Below are 22,682 nucleotides of genomic sequence, written 5' to 3' on the forward strand. Positions count from 1 at the left end.
TACCTCTTAAGATTACGAACCTTCTCTGAATCACCACCACCAGTGATAACACGACAAGCCTTTCGGCAGCAGTGAGTCAATCCTGTCGATCCTCGCTGAAATGGGCGGTACCCGTTGCGGGAGCGGGTGGCATTTTAATCAAAATAAAATACGGGCATAAACGCGCTGCGGCTTTCAGCCCCCCAAATCTTCTTAAGCTCTTTCATTTCCCCGCTTCATTTCATAATGCAGACCAATAAAAGTCATCCCTGACATGTCACCATCGCTACACGCTACACGCTATAACCATATTACTGTCGCGTGTTACACTGACATGGCGCGATCATCACGTCCTACCGACAGCGCCCTTCCTCTCATCCACAGCGCTGACTCTTTCCCACACATTCCAGGAGGTGCTATCATCATTAGGCTCATATCAATCGCTGAAGGGGAACGCTGGAGCACATCCAAACAAAACATTTTTCCACTTCACAGACTCTGTAAAAGGCCTGCTCTGGCAGCACTTGGACAGGCTGCAAACTGTATTTTGACCGCGCTGTGCGCAGAGATGTTCCTGAACCATCTTCCACGTTCTTCACCTCACCACCTCTCCCATCTATCCGTCCTTCTCTCCATCTGCCTCTCTTCCTTTCATTTTTATTCTTTCATTCTGTCAGTCTCACTCATTCTCCCTCTCTCTCCATCCCGCCCCCTTCTCTTCCTGTCTCTCCACCTTTCTGTCTCTCTCCATCTCTCTCTTCCTCTCACTCTCCTTCTTTCATTCTGTTGCAATCTGTCTTCTCCCTGTCTCTCCATCTCTCCCTCTCTCTCTCCTTCTTCTCTACCTGTCTCTGCACCTTTCTGTATCCCTCCATCTTGGCACAATCTCTCCGTCGTCCTTCTCTGACTCCCTGGCTCCCCCCCCCCCCCTCCTCACTCATGTGTACTGGACAAACCATTGCTGCACGCTGTGGAATTTGTTGAATTTCTTTTCCAAGAACAATAGACTGCATGCTCCTACTCGTAGATTCTTGGAACACTTGGCGGGCGGCTTGTATCACTGTTTATATCTGCCAGTAACAGCACTTCAGTTTGCCATAGAGGGGGGGAAAAATGCTCTGCCTACTTTCTGCAAAATGATTATGAGCACAGATTTTGCATCACAATCTCAAACACAAAATACATATTTAGCTTTGCTTTTTCTAATAAAGCTTTATGAGCATATGAGTAATTCTTCATGAGTAATATTTTTTTTGTACTTCATCCCAAACCACAAAACCCAAGACACACTTGTGTTAGGCTTAATACATCTACAGTCAACAGTCAGAAGTATATCCAAACCATCTGGGTTTATTTGACAGCTTTTCTAGCCTAAGATTTGAGAGGTGCGAGATTTAGGTCATCGGGCAGGATAATGTCTTTCATCATTTAGTGAAGAGGAGATCATTTGGCACATGAGCAAGGACCTTCGCGCGTCGTAATGATCAGTGATGTGCTCCTCATAAACCTCCAGGATTAGCGATATGCATTTGTGACCGCATCTTTGGAGTCTAGCCATGTAACAGCAGCACTGCTCACAGCTGCAGGCCCTGCAGAAGACAGTGGCTAGAGGACACAGAGACTGGGGTTCAAAGCTGCAAGGCTGTGTCCCCTAGACACTGTACTATCCAAAGACTGGGGTTCAAACCCGCAAGGCTGTGTCCCCTAGACACTGTCCTAACCAAAGACTGGGGTTCAAACCCGCAAGGCTGTGTCCCCTAGACACTGTCCTAACCAAAGACTGGGGTTCAAACTCGCAAGGCTGTGTCCCCTAGACACTGTCCTAACCAAAGACTGGGGTTCAAACTCGCAAGGCTGTGTCCCCTAGACACTGTCCTAACCAAAGACTGGGGTTCAAATGCGTAAGCCTGTGGAGGACAGTGGCTAGGGGACACAGACTTGTGGGTTTGAGTCCCAGAAGGGACACTGCGGTTTGTCTCTCATCCTGTCTCGCTGCTGTAAGTATCTTAGCTGTTGCAGGGGATCATGATTAAAAGTGAAGGCCTCATAAGTCACCACCGAGGAAAAAAAATCTACTAAGTGCATAAAACCCAACAACAACATCAATAATAATAAAACAAGATTAACAATAATACCTCTGAGGACAATAAAACAATAGGTATGAGGACATATTTGAAGCACAAACTTGTATAACTCTTTCAAGAATCAGATTACAGTGCATGTTCCAGTATTCAGTGCAGGCTGCTGGCTGGTTGGGCACACCGAGGCCAGGATTCTGTACACTGCCACTGGAGCCTGCAGCTCACACCACTCAAAGCCTGACTGCTCACGGTCCCACGACCAGGGGTACACCCAGAGGGGGTGCATGCTGCCCCCATGGATACCATTACCACGGAACTAAACACTCAGGTCTGGCCCGCAGCCCCCCCCCCCCCCGTCATGTGCCGACACGTCCCGGGCGACGACCGTTTTCCCGGGAAAAGCCGCACTTCCCCCCTGGGGGGCGGCCCACCGCCGCTGCGCTACCTGCCGTTTCCCGATCCGCCGCGGCCACGGCGGGGTCGGCCAGCGGCAGGAAGAACGCTAAACGCTGACGACGGTTCCGAGTGTGAGGCAGGCCGTCTGGAGAGAGGCAGCGCGGGCCCGGAGCCCCTGTCACGCGGCCAAATCGCTGTCCAAATGTTTTCCCTCCTCCTTTCCTTCGACTTCAAAACACAAATACGAGCCCAGGACAGATAAGACACGTGGCCAGTGGGGTCGGCGCTGGGGCAGGGAGGTAGGTGAGGGGAAAGTTTTATTTATCCGTACCACCTGGCTTTGAATTATCCTCAGTTTCACATTCTCAATCTCTTTCAGGCCTTCAGAGTTCTGTGTACTGAATATATACTTTGTCGATTTTTAGGGAATTACATCTTTGTACTGCACTCATTTCAAAAACAAATGCCATGCAGGCAATAAAAGCATGCATGTACCACCCTTTTTCTTGCAAATTTCTCCTGCCAAGAGTGACATGCTTTGTCTACATGAAACGGTACCCACCGCCCCCCAAAATCTAAGGAATAAAACTATACGAGTGAGTATGGTAGAGTCATTTCCACAGACCCAACCAGCTAAACACAGCGGGACTGACCCAGAAACCTTCTGCAGAAGGAAACATCGTTCAGGATTTCCACTGTGAGTTTACATTAAGGAATCACGTGCCCTACCCCAGTCAAAGAGCCTGGTCTTGTAACCGAAAGCCAGACAGCACGGTCTGATTCCCCAAACAGGACGTTGCCACTGCGCCCCTGACCAAAGGCACTGGAGCTGAACCGCTTCAGGAGACCTCCAGCTGTACACAGGCATAATGAGTATCAAACGTATCCGCCTTGGATAAGCCAGCCAATAAATAATTTATCCTGGTGCTGAAGATCACGGCTACGGCGAGGAGGCCGACTGTGACAGTTCTCTATTAGCCAGGGAGCCTTCGCTACCTCCACAGTAATGGCGAGGAGGTGAGGAGGACTTGAATAACATACAGCTCCACCAGCTTGTAAGCGGGCATTAAGAGGATTAAAAAATAAGGAGACCTCCGTAGAGTGGCATTGCACCTCAGTGTTTAATAAAGAAATTGGGGGAAACACAAATAACGGCCCACTTGGTGGTTTCTGTCACGGTTCTTTTTTTTTGTACATGCAAGGGACAAAACCTGAAGCAACATCCCAAAAGAAAAGTAGTACCATTTCCCCACATTCCACGCAGTTTTGCGTCACTCTTTTAACAAACATACAGCAATGTTTATAAGATCTCTTAAAGAAGCAGGACAAAATAAGGCAGACTGTTATAGATGCAGAGGAAAGCAGCTCTGGTGTTCCTTCACCAGTGTGTGGATTGCGCGGGTAGGTCGAGCGGGACCTCCGGGAGCGGCGCCCTCGTGATCGAGAGTCCCGGGCCGAGAGAGAGCCAGCAGAACAAACGCAGTGGGTAATGTGGTATGTGAGGAGCCCCCCCCCCCACTCTCGCTCTCCACGCCAGATTTGAAGGCCACGGCCCATTGGTCACACCAGCCGGCTGGCCGTGCGCCTGCCAGGGGTTATGGATGAGGGGGATGCTCGGGGTCTGACAGGTAATCACTCAGCCCCCCCTGAAACCGGTACCCCCCGCAGGACCGGTGCTGTCGGGGGGAACCTGCGGGCCAGGCGGGTGGCGTGGAGCCTGCCCCATTCCGCTGCAGTTACCCCCATCTTCCTCACACACTGCGGGTACAGCTCCCTGATCCCCACTCACTGCCTACCACTTACTCCCCAAGCAAAATGTCAGACTGCAATGCTGCAGTGCAAAGGTAACGTATATGTACATGCACACACTCGATCAGGTATGCATTACGCATGACAGATCAGCCATTAAAGCAGGCAAAGAGGACTACAGGTTGTCCCTGTGTCAGTACTGCACTCACCTTTCACCTCGACCTCTACTCTCTAGGGGTGTTCTGAAGACAAAAAACCCTCTCTCTCACTGGACGTCCTGTATCTGACTGGTCATTGAGATTAGTCCCCTCCTCAGAGAACTCAGGGGGAATTTTCATGACGTCTTGCCCTCAAAAAAGTACATAGAAGTACTTGGAGAGCTAACCATGAAAAAAGCCATGTGGTTATTTTCCCAGTGAAACTGGAAGGTGAAAAACAGCTATATTTCCAGAACATGACAAGACCAGGCAGAGGGACGGAGGGAAGAAACCACCGAAACGGTTTCCCTAAACAGCTGTGGTTAAAATAAGGAGTGTGGGGGTGCGAGATGGGCCCTATCACTACTGACACAGAGGACATTTCGATGGTCATTATCTCCTCAGTGGCGTATGGGACAGAATCTCATGTGGCCCTCCGCCTCCACCCCCTAAATTTAAGGCAAAACCACCAGTCAGAGATGGGAAGGGAAAAGGGCCCCCTAACTAAGTGTGCCGTTACCCCTGGCACTTGATTGGCCAGAGCGATTCTGGAGCAAAATAAGGGACAAAGGCTAAAGACAGGGCCACCCCCACACGGTCCTGTCCTCTGTAGCATTCTGGGATATGCTGGAGACAAGGCGATCATGACCGCTGCAGTCTTCTCATAGGATGACCACACACGGTGATCACACACGGCAACAGAACCGCACAGATATGGCCATGGGAACACACAAAGTGTACCCATTAGCAGTGGGGCAAATGACAGCGCATAGTATTTCGCACGTAGGATTATGTATTCAAGCTTCACACATTAAATTAATGTCAATGGAATTTTCTGGGTATTTCCAAATCATTTTCAACCTGCAGTGTCTGTACCTCTGACAGAATGCTGGGAGATAATTTCCTCACAGGACCTCCCTACAAACCTTCAAGAGAGGACGTCTCAGTGTGTGTCCCAGAAAAGAGCCGGGCTAAAATCCCTCGCCGCTCGCACTCTCTTAGTGGAGGCTACACGTGCAGAATCACCTGTCGCCGCGGTGTCACGGAGCGAGCCCGCAGCCTCGCACGGAGAAAACGAGGTTAGCGTGAAATTTCATTAGTGGCAGTTGTAAGTTTGTCTGAGCATGAGCGCCTGTTGGGAATGTGTTTGAACACAGAGACTGCTGCAATAAAAGGACCGGGGCGAGTCTTTGGTTTCTGCTTTTCCGCTGTGCTGTAATAGGCTCTTCCAAGTAATGACTGCCATTACCTCGAACCTGTGCGCGCCTTATCATAAATCTTCATGATTATTTCTTTGTTTATAAAAGGGGGCTGCTCAGTACCACCATTTTCATCATCTGAGAACAGAGGCAGGCAGCCCTGGTCTTGGAGCGGCCCGAAATGTTTTCGTTTTGTGTTCCCAATCTGAGAGTTTAATTACATAACTGAATAAATTACCATGGTAATTACCGCGGGAGACCATGTGCTCGAGGTGCCCAGCATCTCGTCATTCAGACCCTGAATCACCTGCATCTGTTTTAGCATAATAACTGATCTAATTATATAATTAAGAGCGCAGGTGGAGCGGAAATCAGAAGACCAGAAGGTGGCCTACCCCTGTCTGCCAACTTTTTTCGTTACTTTGGAGGACATCTTTTTAAACAGGTTGGAAACATCGCTGACAGAAGAGAAATGATTGCGGGGAGATTTTTACTGCATTTATTTCATCCCACAATGACGACTGAACCCCACAGACCCCTGCGCATACTGATTTTCCCAGCAACAGGAAGTGATTTCTCGCATGCAGTGAACATTTCGCTGAGCTGTGCTCTGCAAAATGGGCTACACGGTAAGACCGACCGACTGCTTGATTGATTGGATGCCTGGCTAGTGACCTGTTGGAAACAAAGGGTTAAGAAAACAGAATGGTATCGAGGCAAACCTTCACACTGCGGAAACCGATGAAAAATTTACAACATGAATGTATGTTATCAGTTGCCTTAACTCATTTAAAAAATGATTGTAATTTGTCGTCTTGATGAAGCTTTGAATTTAAAACAGATCTCTGTTTCAAATGGGCAGTGGCAGCTGGAGTATGGTTGCATATGACTAACAGTAACAGCAAGATATGAATATTCCTCTGTAACAATGAACACTTGAAAAAAGGCCGTACTTTCAGAAAAGGTTTGGTCAGGAGGTCAGCTTTGTTTGTATCCTAATAAACATTACATTGGTGCAAATCCTGCTCAATACAGCCGAGAAAACTAATCTCTGACCCACACAAAAACAGATCCCAAGACAATCTGGAATACCTTAACTGCACAACATGAGATGAAACAGTTTCTCGCACACCTGGAGTCAATATGCGTCAAAGGAAATAAACTATGAGTCAGCTTGTGGTGAAACAGCTGGCCCTGATTGCCAATAGTTCTTGTGTATGAATTTTCTTCATACTTGACAATCATTTTATTATTTTGCAATACTGACATAAAAAACGTGGGCTGGTGATGCAGACAAATCTCACACCGCGATTGTGCAGTGAAATTACACCCTCAAGCTTGTGAACTTTCTTCTAATTAATTGTAATTTTGTTGGGGTAACATCTGGCTAATTAAACCCTGCCATTAAACCAAGCAGTGTGACTCAAGGTTTGCATTTAAATAAAAGAGGCAAAAAACAACTCAAACAGCAGACACAGAATGACAGGCATTGTGAAAGCACTTCCATTTTTCATCATAATGTTAAACTACTTTTTGTTTTTGTCATTGGTATTTATCTGACTGCATATCTCCAGCCTGAAGCAAGCTCCATTACAAAATGCCATCCCGGACTACCGAACCACCCAGTCACCAACCTCTAACGCTCCGTGTGCGCGAATTTTTCTCCCCGGAGAGCTGAACATCTGGCAATAGCAAGCGCAGTATTAGGCAAATATTGTCTTTGGATACACAGCCTGCAGGCCTTCACTCATTAACTTCTCCTATCCAAGACGTAACTCAACCAGCCGCTCATTAGTTAAAAATAAGCGAGGGATAAAGAAAGAAATATTTTAAGGCCCGCTAATCCACGGACGAGCTGCAGGTGTTAGTTGTGGGCGTGGGGCGGAAACGGGTAGACGCTCCCATGAGGCTGTCAAGACACGTCTGTCTTATTCAACACCAAATATGCTTGCTTTCATTTCGCCACAGGTAACCAACGTTTTGTTTGTTTTACAAAGAGCTGGCTGTTAACTGTCAAAATGTACCTCTGACTTTAAACCAAATTTTACCAATGTCATATTTTGCTTGTGACTTCAATGGCACTTTATCCAATAGAGTAACAAATGCCTTACGGCGTGGTGCAAAACTGTCCCCAAAAACATGCTCAAGTTTGTTTGTGTTTTTTTTACAGCTAAAAGGACCTTTTAAACTTTCCCCACATTCTAAAACATAACCCCAAATGACCTTTCGAGCTTCACCAAGTGTGTATGCTCCTAAACAGCCAAGCTGATGAACACTAAGATGCTTGAACACTGCACCTGCTTGCTAAATCATTCATCACCTTCACATCAACTTAGGACAAATTTTGAACCGTTTCATCGAAGCCACAAAAATGATATTCTCTGTGAATTATCTGACACCCCCAAGATTTAATTTGGTAATTTTTTCCCATTTAGGAGGCCTAAAAAATATCATCATCTTAGGATAAAGGTCACTGAAAATAAGCCATCTTGCCCTGAGGAGATTCATTCATTCCTATCACCATGACACATTGACCTTACGTTTGAGAAATGACTTTGAAGTGTTATGCTCACCCCCCCCCCCCCTCCCCTCCATTCTTAACACCATGACCAATGTTTTGTATGGCTGACATTAACGACATTACGGTGCCACAATAAAAAAAAGACTTACTAAATTACGTCATGCAGAGTTGAACGACTAAAACCCATCCCCTGTTCTCACCCCAAACAATGTGGGACGGTACCTCAGGTCCTGAACATGACCTCTGCGCAAACAGCACCTTCTCCTTCACTTACGAGAGCCTCTGAAAAAGACGAGAGCTGAAGGAACAGGCTTCACCGCGGTCACTAACTTCATTCTGAGCCGAGGAGGTGGACATTGATTAATTATGAGCGGACTGCGCGCAGAGGGAACTGCCACCACGACACGCACGCACACACGCACACACACACACACACACACACACCTTACAGCTGCCGGTTTACAGTTTTTCCGCGCCGTTTGAGAAAACTGTCCGTAACGCGGAGCCCGCGTGAATCGATGAACACCTCTCGCGCGCTCCATCAGGCCGTTCGGAGTGACAGCTCTACCTACCGCCGCGGAGAGGCAGCAGCTCGCAGCCGCAACACGCCGTTTCGCTCACACTTTGCCGCTGTTGCACGACACACACTCTCACTAAAATTTAAGAACGGCGTTCTTTCGTTGATGCCAGTGATAATTCAAAGCAAAAATTAAAATATTCTGCGATACATCTGCAGGTAAATCTCGTGTAACATTGAATGATGATGCAATTAAACGGCGAGGACCCTTTCCGTTTATACCAAGAGCTTTGTTCATGCCGCATACCTATAGTAACAACTCACTTTTTTAACTTTAAAAAAAGACCCTCATTTCAGAAACTTGGTAGTAAAGAAGTCATACCAAATAATATAAGCAATTAAGGGTTATATAGAGAGCATTTGGCCAGTATACGACTCGGAATGAATACTACGTATAAATCTCCTAGAGATGTACTATTGTGAGAATTCAATTTCACAGTATGCATTCGCCTTAGCCAGGCAGAATTCAAAGTGTGTTTCATAACCTCCTCGAGGGCTGTTTTTGTCGAGCGGCAAAATTTATCTTGGCGTTCTCACCGTTTAAGCTGGCAACGTGGACACGCGCAACTTTGGCGCTGCTTGTTACCTTTAATTATGCATACAGGCTGCCAGAGTTACTAAATCAACTGTTGACGTCCACAGTATGATGGATTAATTTTTGAATCAAAAGGTCTGACCTTGATAACAGAAAGCGTTTTAGCGATATGTACAACGGTCATCTGCAAACGCTCAGCTAACAAATTAGCTCCCAAATGAGTTGTAAGCATAAAGAACAACAACATAATAACAACAACAATCGAAATCATAATTCACAGGAAAATACAAAAATGCAAGAAATATGTTTTCAAATCTGTATACCAGAGGCTCAACAATAACACTGTTTTTGAAAGCAAAGCTGTTGCTTCAGGAAGAATGGACAAAGGAAACGGATCCAAAACGCATCTGACAGGTGTGCTACCCCGTAAATATCACCCCTGTTAGCCAATTTAGTGATACGCAATAGAATGCACGGCCCGTGCAATGGAAATTATTCCATTACGTTAGCGTTCCATTTGTTTTTCCCGTCCCAAAATATAATAAAACGCGCAAAACATTAAAAACATAAATGCCAAAACCTACTCTGCGAGCTGTTCCCGATGAGTGTCTAGTTCGCATGATGCGTTTGTTTGCGACTTGCAGACGGTTGGACTGGATTAGCTATAAACCTAGTCCCTTCGTTAAGTTTCAGAAGGAATGGAAGTGACACGGACGAATACGGATCCTGCAGCCGCCAGTTTCAGGTAGAATAAAGCGGCGAGAACCAGAAGGTTTAAGCGACAATCCTGGCCAAGAGACGTCCACATGCACAATAAAACAGGTAAACCATGTCTGTCACAGTAGCGTAAGCAGTTTCACAACAATGTAAATGGAACTCTGAGAAAATTGTTAATATTATGAAAAAAAAATCAATTTTGCATCGATGACGCGCCATCGGTGCAGTCTCAAGACGACCTACAGGTACGCTTTTCCTTCGCCGTTCAGTGCAATGAATCGCGGACATCGAAATCACTGTGAAACTAAAAAAAAAAGACTGATACTGTACATTTAAAGAAGTCTACCGCGAACTGTTTTCATGTAAGAGGCACTGTGGTCATGTTATTTCATTTAAGGCAGAGCAAAACATTACCCCAGTGTTAGAACTGAAGGTTGAGGACTTGCTGACCATTAAAAATTTAATAAATAGACCATACCAAACCAACCATAATAAGCCCAATGTGCTTGGATATTGCAGCGATTAGTTACCACCAAGAAGCTGACAATTCTTATGATCAGTGTTATAAACTGCGCAGCTGAATTGCCTTACTGCGAATACGACATTTAAGAGTGCGAATACTGCGTTTTATCTAGCCCTTTATACACATGAAAAATACAAATGTGGCACATCCAAAACAGCAAAAGCGTGGCATTCGGTCAAGGAAATGGATACGCTTGAGTAAAGGAAGTCTCCTTCGCAGTATGAACCGAGAAGCTGTATTCGGAGCTGTCAGGACAAATACTGTCGTCTCTGGAGCGCTCGCAAAAATGTTTGCATGACACAAATATTAGCCAGTTCCTTAAAATGCGTTTGAGGATGTGTGTTTCCTTCAGCCAGACGGACTTGTTCAGTGGCATTTTAAAACGGCCAATTGCAGTATTAATAAAACTACACTTTGTGGCGTACGTTCACATATGTTACGATTACGCAGCCATCTACATTACCTATTCGAGCCGTGTCCCTGAACCCTAAGTTTATTCTGTCACTTGATTTGTGGCAAAGCGCTTAGATGCGTATTGTGGAGCTTTAAGTCCCCAGTCTTTGAGGCGATTAGCTGTAGTTTGTCCTTGGATGTTGGTGTGCAAAAATCACGAACAGCCACTGGCGCGGACCTCACATGCAACGTTAAAATTAAACACCCGTTTAGGCATTTAAAGACAAGCAAATACTGCCATGCAAAATGCCGTATCACTGCAACGCTGCCACAGGACTGGAATGCCAGGTATTCTATCGAGTCTACCAAGACATGGTTCACAGCCACTGTAAAAACATGAATTTTCATGAAAGTAGGAAGGTTCTCCTAGGTTCCGTAAAAGATGTGACTCCCTTGAAAACGAACCACTGCGAACCATTACGTGTTTCTTTATTCAGAAGAAGCCAGAGGACAAGTACAATAATGTCAGGAGAGGCACAGTATCGTCATTGCCTTAGCCTCGCAGAGAATTTTACTCCTTTTTTGGAACGTATCAAACACACACAGGTAAACGTCCGGTTGTAACACGAAGTCCTGCTTTAGTTTAGGTTTATAATTGACAGACAAGAAAGCAACTTTAAATCGTACAGCTGCATTGTATTTGCGAAGTTATTACAAGGGACAAACAACAGATCACAGAGGGGCTTATCCCCCTATTCAAAACAATACAAAAGGATCGCGGATACACCAGAGAACAAAAATGTCACGCGTTTATCGTGCAATCGCTTACCTTGTTTGTTTCACTGACTTGTAATGTTTGAACTTGCGTGGTGTTCATACGACGAAATAATCCACTGTTCCAGTACGGCTACGATCGTGGTAGTAAAACTTGAAAGGTTTGTAATCCTCAGGACGTAGACGGCTTCAGCAGAGCGTCCCGAACACCGGACTGAAGCGTACACATACCTCACCCGCTCTCGGCAGCGTCTCGCCTTCGACACGCCCTCTTCGTTTGCATGAGCGCGCCGTCCGGCCAATTAGGAAGCAAGGGCTGCAGCCCAACCTTGACTTATCGCCCAGTTACCCCCCCAGCACCATCTCCATTTAATTAACCGATACATTCGAGTGTTTTCGCCCGGTAAATCGGACCACACCGAAAGCTCCCTGCGCAAGCCTCGGTTAAAAGTACCGTGAGAGCAGTGGACTGAGCAGCACTGTTGAAATTTTTAAACAGTTCAAAAGGTAATGGAGTAAGACTGGGTACAAGCAGCAGAGTCTGCTTATGAAACGGTTTGGCACAACTGCAATAAACGGAAAGGCACATTTACACGCGGTGGCTCCTTGTTTTGTAATGAGAGCCACGCTAAACTCAAACTGAAACAGATAAAAGCACGAGGCGATACTCTTCAGGTCTTTATGAAATTTATCCTGATCACAACAACCCCTCATTCAGGCCTGAAGATACGCAAGTAAATATTTTTCATAGATCCCGAATTCTCTTCGAATGCATTCAGTCCGTGTTATCTCCCAGATGCTACAAAACTTATAGCGGCAAGGACTCAAGGGAAACGCCTGACACGGCTTGTAAATACATGGCGACTCAGATGTCATCAGTCTAAGGTTTCAGAACATTTCCATTTTTTTTCAACAACGTGCAGTAATTGTAGAACCTCCTGCCATGCAATGTCACATCAAACCTGATGCTGGGAAGATGCAAGCATTTTAACATGGAGCAGGGTTTTTCCAGCTCTCCAAGGACAGGTACCACCTAAAACCATTTTTAGTTTTTTCAAGTCAAAACTTGACCAGTTTAGGATGTAAAAAGGGTGTCCCTTTTAGACAACTGTGTGTGTATGAGCGTGTATCCACTATGTGTATGTTAGGGGACTCTCAGTATCTGTGCTGTGCATATTACATGTATGCGGTGCTTGTGGGCATTTGTATAAGTAAGCAAGATTGTGTGTATTCCTTCACCAGTTGGGGGTCTCCAGGGTTTTGCTCCTTTCTTGCCCAGATACAGGACACAATTAATCACCCTGCGAATGAATTATTCACCACGCAGAACTGGATCCTGGCCCATCCTTTCCCAATACATCTCACACCAAGGCAATGCTAAAGAGTAGTGGTCCTTCCTGGATCGCTACCCGCACTCCAGGACTTCACACTCTGCAGACTCTATGCAGATCCACCCATCCCCACGGTATGGGGAGGGCTGACAGACTGGGCCACAGCGGACGGAATGAGAGCCGATTCTCTGATCTGTACGGCATGTGGATGCATCAGATGCAGCAGGGCGCAAAGGAAGGATGAGTCATCCAGATGATTCCCAAATCAGCAAATCTGAAATTTAAATAGTGAAGTGGTTGTGTGTGCTGTTATTGCATTTGAAAGACAAAAAAAAAAGACTCTGGAGGGTATGTGACCATCTTACCCAGTGTGGGAATGAGGCCTTTACATCCACAGTGATCTGTGGATGAATACAGGTGACGCCAAAATTAATCTTCCTACCAAGCAGGCTTCCGTTCAACCTTGCGTAAACACTAAGGTATCAGCCTATTGCTTTTTTTAAATCCAATTCCTTAATCTTTCTGTGCTCTCCAAATTTGTTATAGTGCCCTTCGATCCATGCAATTTCATCAGGCAATTTTCAACAGGTCTCATCATTTTCAACACACTGAACAAATGTGGGGATTGGATTTATTGAGGACATTGTTGAGTGAAAGCATATGACTGATGGTAAGGAGCTCTGATTGGTGAGTCTTGCTGTCTCAAAGATTCCTTCCGAGCCGCTTGGTCTTTTTAAGGCAGGGGAGAAGCGCTCAGCCTTTAACGCAGCGGGGAAGGCGTACGGTCTAGATTTCGGCAGACTAAGCACGTTCCCGGGCATCGTTAATCTGTATCGACAACCAGGGCGGGGAAGGGGGGAGGGTAAGGACATTAGCCATATTGCGGGGAGCCGTATGGCTCATTAGGAGGAGGAGCTGACCTGGGAGCAGTCTTTCACCTCTCTTACAGTCAGGGCTGAATGATCCCGAGGGACTGATCCTATAGGTCAGCTTTAATAACCATGGCCATGAGTCATCTCCCAAGTTTCTGGCAAGATCTGGCCAACATTGTGGATCTCTGCTCCCCACTACACTGTGTCAAAAGGCAGTACTTTATTGACAAAACACCACCGCATTATTTGCTTAGCAGAAATTCTTATCCAGAGTAACTTGAATTACATTGTTCTTTTAGCAGACGCCCTTATCCACAGTGACTTCCAGCACAAAAGAATGGAGCTATATAGAGAACTGATTTACATAGATTACATTCAATCAATTTATTGTATATCTACTGGAGCAATTCAGGTTATGTACCTTCTTCAAGGGCACAACAGCAATGTCACTCCTGGGAATGGAACTGGCAACCTTTGGGTTTTTAAAAAAAAAAAAAAAAAAACTTGTCTTTACCACTACACTAAACTTTTGTTTACTTTAGATAAATGTGTAAATGAAAGTAAACATTATTCTGTTAGCCTCTGTGCCAGACGGACTGTTCTCACAAATGTGTCCAAATGACAGCTATTCCAGGATTTGTTTTTCAGACAACTCCTCTCAGACCATTTGTTAAACAAATAAACATCACAGCGTCCTTGCTAATTGTCAGCATCACTGGGACACTGAGCCGTGACTATCCGTTTCTCTTCTTGGTGATTTGGCTGTACTTTTCTTTTCACGCTTTGGGAGAGTGTTATTGATTGATGAACATCAATTTTCTTGTGACAGCCATCTCTGTTTCTCTCTCTCAATTTGTTCAATCCAAAATGTTTCATCAGCGTGACATGCAGTTGGCGCAGGTCACTAAAGCACAAACCATAATCCCCGAAGCAAAACAAAGTCACATCCACTTACGACAACACTACTTTGTATGATGATATTCAGTATTAAAGAAACATAACCAAATTTATTAGAATTATTATATTCATCATGTTATTATTACTGTCATCAGCACTAAGACCTACATCACTGATAACTGTGATGCTACTGTTAACATTAAATGCACTCTGTCTTTTTCATGTTCTGACAGTTCAGAGCTCCCAGATTTGGGAGAGTCCCCATCCACAAGTAGTGATTGCTCCATCTTTCCCGATGCCCCACTTCCTCTCCTCAGGACGCCTGACACCACAGAGAGGTCCACGGGAGGGTTGCAGAGTGCTCTGTTTCAGTTTGTGTGGTCATTCCTCCATGACAGCATGATTTAAGCTCACTGGGGGTTCTTAACACACTGTCACTCCTCTTGTTTGAGTAAATGGTGATTCAGCTGAAAGTTAGTGTCGGTGGAATTTTTCAGGTCAGGGGCCTCTCCTTTTACCCCTGAGGAGGCTGGCGAGAGACCACAGCTGAAGCCACTAAAATTGCATTGTACTTTTTGAGTTAAACTTCTGTTTAAAGTCAGTTTTAAGGTTTAAACATGACTTTTTTCATTTGTAAACAAAACATCTGTCTCTCTCTCACACACACACATACACAGATATAGATATAAACACATAGATGCACATTAATATATATTTTTTATTTCAAGAAAGTAGCTAAGGATTAGTAATAAAGTTATATGTTCAAAATATTTTACTTAGAGAAACTGGTTTAGATGTGCTGAAGTGCACAACATTTTGTGAATCAATGTAATGGAACATTTTCATAATAGTTGATACTGATCACTATCTTAGTATCAGTTAATGAATATAACAGAATGCTGCTGTATAATAAATGAGTGTATCTGCTCCCAATCGAATATTATTGCCTCAGTCATACTGTCTGATAATGAGGCATAAGGCACCACCAGAGACGCAGATGATCATGAGGTTTGTAATGACCTTTTATATCAATTAGATATTATTTTTCCATGAAGCGCCCATGACTTGTATGTACAAACCATTCTGGGAAAAGAGCCAGATCAGACCAAAAAAAAAAAGATTCAAGGAAGTCTCACAAGAATTACAGGGGATTAATACAGTGTTTGGTTAGTAAGAGGCACCGTTCTGCGGCAAACAAAATGCTGGGATAGTATTTCATTGTTCATCAAGCCACCTCGGTAAGGCACATCTCAAGTATTTGCTTGGTGGGTCCTAAGAAAAAAAAGTTTCCCTGGGGCTCATTATCAAATATTTACTTACTTTTTCCCCAGAAAGTTTCAAACCAAGTTCCATCCTCGATTAGATGAACATGTTGGGTAAACTGCAAGTCATTTTTCAGACAGCTGGCCCAAGGTGCCCTTTTAACAGCTGCAATCTACAGTGCTGGATTCAAGGCTGTGGAATTAACGGTTTGTCGGTGGCACTTGTGTCAATCTCGACATGCCCTGACAGACCCCCGGGCACTGCCCGAGCTTGACAAGTGCGTGAGATGGTGACAATTATAAAAATAAGATGACCTCTTATAAATATCAATAAATGCATTTACTGTAGGTCATGGGTCTACTGCATGCAGTGGGTATTTAAGCTTATGGAACACAAAATAACTTATTGAACTGTGTACAATGACAGCAAAAATAGAATAATTAAATTCCAGAATAATAAAAAACAAAATTCTAGAATAAAGCAAACTGATTTTTTTCTTCAGGGAGAAAGCATAACGACAATGAGGAATTCATTCAACTCAGATCTCTAACTAAGCTACAGGGCCTTAAGTACTTCACTACAAGACCCTTGTCGTGTTGTATGCCCTAAACCCCCAGACTGCCACCCTGTGATCACAGAAACACTCAATCAAGGTAATGTCATATCCTGTCTGCAAATGAATGCCAGAAACAGTGGCCCTCTGGAGATCGACGTGTTTGGAACCCCGTGTTGGGTCTGAGCACACGAACCGCATTTTTACCGTTCGCACAGCGCCTTTATATTTGCTCCCACGTCGCCCACTTCAATTTCCCGTGAAGAACCGCCTCGTTATCGCGACATAAAATACGAAACCCTGCGCTGAGCCGATGGCGCGTGGTTATTGTCCAACCCTCGCGCTCTGGTTTCCGCAAATGGTCCGCGTGGAAATTGTATTGTAATTCCCGCTGCGCTGATTACCCATAAAGGCACCGAGGGATAGAGCGCTATTTTTCAGCGAGCTCGTCTCAGCAAAAATAAATAAATAAAAATAGTCATCATTTGCGCTCCAACAGTAAAGATTTATCAGCCTGGCTAACTCTGTTGTAAATGATGCGATACGCGCCCACATCCCAGTTTCATTTAGAAACACAATGGCTCCCCTTAGCCATGAGGCATGATTCCATTACCTTTTTTGTTTCATTACATATGCAAGCCTGGATATCGCATTTCGCTCCGGCTCGCATCCCTTTGCGCGTTCACAATGTCTTGATTAACGTTGTGTAGGGGCGGAAGCGAGCGCAGCTGCGGTGCCTGCCAGCCAGCCGCTTCTGCGCCTGCCTCACACCTGTGACGGAGCTCGGCGAGCGGAGGAAAAGAACAGGATGGCGGGGAAGCGCCAGCTCCGACGAGCGCAAAAACGACGCCAAAAATGAGCCGTCACATGCACCCGCGAAGCAGGAGGCTCGGGAGAGCGCACACCGTATATTCTCCACGCTCGTTTGCGTTTGACGTTTTCAAGAACAGAGAACCAACATCTGAAGAAAAGGCAGTACATCGGATTAGACATGTCGTAGGCCCACATTAACACACCGAAGGTGACATGAAACAAAAAAAATACATTTCTGCTGTATGTTGAATCACATGGCATTCCATTCTATACATACATATACGACATATGTAAAGTTAGAATGCATTCCTTATGTTTGCACAAATGCATAACAATCTGGCTATAAAAGATGATGCATTCAGTGCATTCTGAGGCGTATCAGGAAAATATATCCTGCTACTTTGCATTTTGTATGTTAATGTACGCCGTTTCCTCTGTAAGGGATAGGAGCTCACTGTGCGCCGTTTGAACCCCAGCTATAAAAAGAACAAAGCCATCGCGGATGAGCGTTCGAGGAGACCGGACAATGCTGACTCTCACATCTGTGTCAGTCAGCAGTTTTCACACCAAGCCCGCATGGACATCCATACCTCAGCCAGCAGCGATCTGACCACCGTCAGCAGTGCCCTTCAGCGATATCATGATATATAAAGCCATATCAATGCAAAGGATGCAGCAGCAATAACCCCATCATCCCGTGAAACAGAGGCACCCAGAGCAGAAGTATTCTCGTCCACAGGCGATATTCAATCACACAATATTTTAAATTCACGAAAGTATATATACGTATGTATTTGCATATTGCATATTGCACACAAAAATATTGCACATAAAAATGCATATTGCTACAGCCACCTACCTGGCTCGAAACCAGATGATGTTAAATGGCTGTAATGGGAATAGCTTGCCCAACTGTGTTTTTCACAAACTCGCACAAAACAAACACACAAACACTCCCCGAAAGTGGCACGAAGCAGACCTCCCAATCCAAGATAGCTGAGGTGAATTTAATTACTCACCGACTCCTGGGATTTCCTCGCAGACCGGCTGTACTGTAGGATCCCATGCTACCGGAGCCACAGCGGTGGTTTGTTTAGTTTAGTTTATTTTATTTTTATTAAAAAGCGATGGCACAAGGACGGCAATCCCATGCTCGGCTTCACAGCTCCGACGGTCACTCCAAAACTACAGCCTTGCGAGTATCAGCGGAACTAACACATTATCAAAACGACCTCGCAGTATGGTCGTCGTAGGCCCCAAACAAATGCTGCCTACCGGCGTCCCGGTGAAAACAAAACGCCCGAAATCATTGCGCGCCTTCGCCAAATGCATCCCCTTGCCTCCCCATCCAAACTGTATCCGCGTAATAGACCCCAAAGTCTCCGTCGCGTTCAAACATTCCGCCATTCATGTTTCCCCTCCCTCTTCCGGTCAGCGACTCACCTGTTTTCCGCTTACCTGAGAAGGGAACTGCCCCTGGCTGCATGGTGACATCATCAGGGAGTTCCAAAAAAAAAAAAAAAAAAAAAACGCCAGTACGTGCGATGCGTTATGACTCAATCTTAACAATACATAGATTTTTATTCGTTTTTAAAAGCGGGAAGAATGAATTCTTCATAGTATGCGGTTTTTGTCCAGCCTACTTCATTTTGCAGGACACCTCCAGCAGACTTCAAATCGGCCCACATTGCAGTTAGGCCTTAGTCGAAGCTAAGTATCTAATTTTTAAATTATTATTATTTAGACTTTGCATTTTTAAAAAAGATGAACCTAATTACTAATTAAATGCTCAATAAAAAATGATTACAAGGTACTAAGAAAAGAACATTAAAAATTAAATTTGGGAGAGATGGAAAAGGAGCACGGATTAAATTCAGCCTTTGGGCACTTATCGCAAGTCTACATCTCCACTCAGCACCAGGCCTGGGTCCAGAACTAGAAAGCTTCTGTTCTCCTTTCAAGGAGTATTGTTTTTAAAGTGCCTCTCTTGACATTTACATTTTTAGCAGATGCTCTTATTTAAAGAAACTTACAAATAAAAATTTCCGTGCTCGTGATAATGTTGCACAACAGACGGTGCATACAGGACACGACCTGTCGTACCTGAACGCGTGTCAGCCCCCCTGTGCAGTGCTGTGATAACTGGTGATGACTTGCATGTATACGATTCAATACATTCACAAATGTGATGCAGATGTGCAGTACATCAGTACAACACACACTACAGTAAGACCACACAAATAAGGGTGAGGTGAGTTACGCTTGGGTAGGGGACAGGGCTGGGGCTATGGGGGTGCTTAGGGGTACACTGCACCCCTAGACGGACCTCAGTGCACCCCCTTATATCCAGATGCCTGCATAATATTTTCTCCGGGCGCCGAGTCTGGTAGGGGAGCTGAGACGCATTCTGTAGAAGTGAGTCTTCAGTCTGTGGTGGGAGATGGCTGGGGACTCTGCTGTCCTGACCACTGTGGGAAACTCGTTCCAGCACATCGGGGGGCAGGATGGACACGGGATGTGACCAGGAAACGTAACCACATAGGGAAGGAACAGGAAGGTCACTTGGGGTTACAGAACGGCGGGATCTGGCCGGTGTGGAGGGTCTGATGATCGATTGCAGGCATGGCGGAGAGCTGCTCCCCTCACTGTCTGGTGAGATTAACGCCAGCGTTTTGAATCCTAACCGGACAGCATACAGTTAACAAACACAAACCGCAATAAGACAATAGACCCTGGAGCCATCCTCCCCTGAGAGTCATGCACTGTCCTCTCGTCCAAAACCCTCTCAGCCCCCTAAACACAACATGCAGGGCCTCTTCTGCTCTGTCCAATTACGGGAGCAAGCGAAAGCTTGTTTTTCCTCCGTTCCTGCCAGACTGCTCTACCAAAAGCCCACTTCTCTTTCCTAACAAAAAAACAAGAAAGAAAACAAAACCACATCAACCGCTTTCACTTTAGTGTAGCTGCTGCTGACATGATTATGGCATCATTGGGCTCCCTCTCCAGGGTCAGAAGAGTCAATTTTTCTTCTCTGTTTCGGATTTAAGATGATAATTATGTTAAGTATAGCTCATTTAAAGCTAACTGGTTACTGCTTAACCTTGGGTTTACAAATTGGACACATTTAAGCAAGTGTAACACCTTTTTGTTATATGTATGTATACCCTCCCCTCCCACAAACACAAAACAGTCCCCACACTTTCTCTCACCAAAATATAGCAGACTGAGACTGATAATAATAATAATAATAATAATATTCTGAACTGGCCCCTGCACAGTCTCATCTCCCAGCATGCTTTGAGGGCTGCCCAATGCTCCCTTTTGCTATACAGGCACTTGGGCATGAAAATGCCAAGACTATTGATCGGCTTAAGCATTCGCTTGTTCCATTTAATCACCTCTCATGTTCTACTAAAACCGTCCACGTTTCCCTAATTGCCCCCGCAGTAATCAAACTGCATGATGGGTCCAAATGGCTGTGCTCTGGGCATTCCTGAACTGCTGATGTCACCGAGGCCTCGCGGGGTTATTCTGGGCTCTGTTGTGTCGGTTGCACACAGCTCGCACTCTGAAATATCGCACATTCGGTGAACGGAACGGTGAAAGGCTAGCCGGCACAAAAGCCAGCTCTGGAAAGCTGCGGAGGTGAGTAAACACAAATACGCTCCTGTGAATAAAAGTGGCCTTCCCCCCCCGAGTTTGATGCAGAGTTGCTTTTGAACCTGTTGACCCCTCACCTTTGCTGGTGTCGCGGCTCGGCCGGTTGAAGGAAGGAGTCTTGCCACCGTTGGGTTTGTTGCTCGGTGACTGCATACGCACTGAAAGTCATGCCACTCTTGAGGTGGGTCACATACCACAGCCACCGGTATGAGATGAATGTGTGTCTGGAGAGAAAAGGCTTTTCTTACAGAGAAATGGGTGGCACTATGAGAACTGGACTGGTAACCAGGGGGTTGCAGTATCAGATACCATTTGGTACACTACTGCTTCACCCTTGAATCTAATTTATAAGGGTGGCAGTGTGGCATAGTGGTAAGGAACAGGGCTTGTAATTAAAAGGTTGCTGGTTCAATTCTGCACTGAGGCTTTGCTGTTGTACCCTTGGGCAAGGTGATTAATCCAGAAACGCCTCAGTAAATATCCAGCTATATAAGTGGATAACATGTCAAAACTGTAACCTATGTAAATCACTCGGAATAAGAGCTCTGCTAGATGACAATAATGTAATGTAATGTAGTTATGGGAAAGCTGGAATTCATAAAGCCCAGAATGGCTGGAATTATCATAGTCCCCTGCTGTGGAGGGCAAAGCATTTTGGTAGGTTCATTCCACTCCATGATTGACAGCACACTTTAGCTCCACCCATTAATAGGATTAGGAAGCCTCAACCACCCATCACCACCACTGAGAACACAGATGCTGTAACCCGACAGGGTGCCATGTGTCTCCTTTGCCTTTACTATGCATTATAAACTGATGAATGCCATGATACGGCAGAGAAAGGGGAACTTGGGGGATGTGCCCACTTAACGTTCACAGCAATATTGTGTGAAATGTGGATTTCAGCATTAGAGTAACCATTCCAGGCCCCAGTGGACTGTAAAAACAATAGAAAGCCTGGGGGGTAGGGAGCTGCCCCCTTGACCTCATTCATTTAGTATAAAAGAGATGGTGTGTATGCAGGTGCCTGACCTTATTCATGATATAATAAGTTACACAGTGGGTAACGATAATACACATAGAAATAATTAAACTTGAAATGAATTTCCAGGCAGTGAAATAACAGGAGAACCAGCCCCTGTGGAAATCATAGATCAGGAATGAGCAGAATAAGGAGAAGATGTAGACAAGGAGGGATACAGGACCGCTGCCGTGCCATGAAAGCACCAGTGTGAAGCTTTTTTTAGGTACCAAAAATGAAATTTTTATGCCAGGCTGTTTGGGGATTTTGTCAAAACCTCCAATTAAATCTTTGCTTTGAAATTTCACAAAAAAATTCAGATAAAGCAGACACAATTGCTTTGTTTTTTGAAGAGCGATGGGCTTGCAGACTGGGCTCTCCACACTGCGGGTCGGTACTGTTCGGGCCATTCCTGAGCGTCCAAGCCGTGGCCTGAAACGGCGGCTGATGTTGGTCACCCCTGAAACCCCCCCGGGGCTGCGTTCCGCACAGCGGTTTCGGGCGGCGGGCGCGGCGAGATGAATGCCTTTATTAAAAGGAAGTGATTGAAACATGATGGTCTGTGTGTACGCTGAATTAATCCCTCCATTAAAAAAAAAGCAGTTATTAAATATTTCACGGGCGCCGCGGC

The 22,682-nt window shown here is 45.4% G+C and overlaps 1 long non-coding RNA gene across 1 annotated transcript in view; it reads right to left on the minus strand.

Moving 5' to 3' along the window:
• Nucleotides 1-11,872, minus strand: part of LOC118796346 — a 79,146-nt gene extending 67,274 nt beyond the window's left edge. Inside the window, exon 1 of the long non-coding RNA XR_005005888.1 lies at nucleotides 11,697-11,872. This is a non-coding gene — a long non-coding RNA (uncharacterized LOC118796346). The remainder of the gene's footprint in view (nucleotides 1-11,696) is intronic.
• Between the last annotated feature and the right edge of the window lie 10,810 nt (nucleotides 11,873-22,682).

The sequence above is a fragment of the Megalops cyprinoides genome, chromosome 21 (genome assembly GCF_013368585.1).
Source record: "Megalops cyprinoides isolate fMegCyp1 chromosome 21, fMegCyp1.pri, whole genome shotgun sequence".
Lineage (NCBI taxonomy): Eukaryota > Metazoa > Chordata > Actinopteri > Elopiformes > Megalopidae > Megalops > Megalops cyprinoides.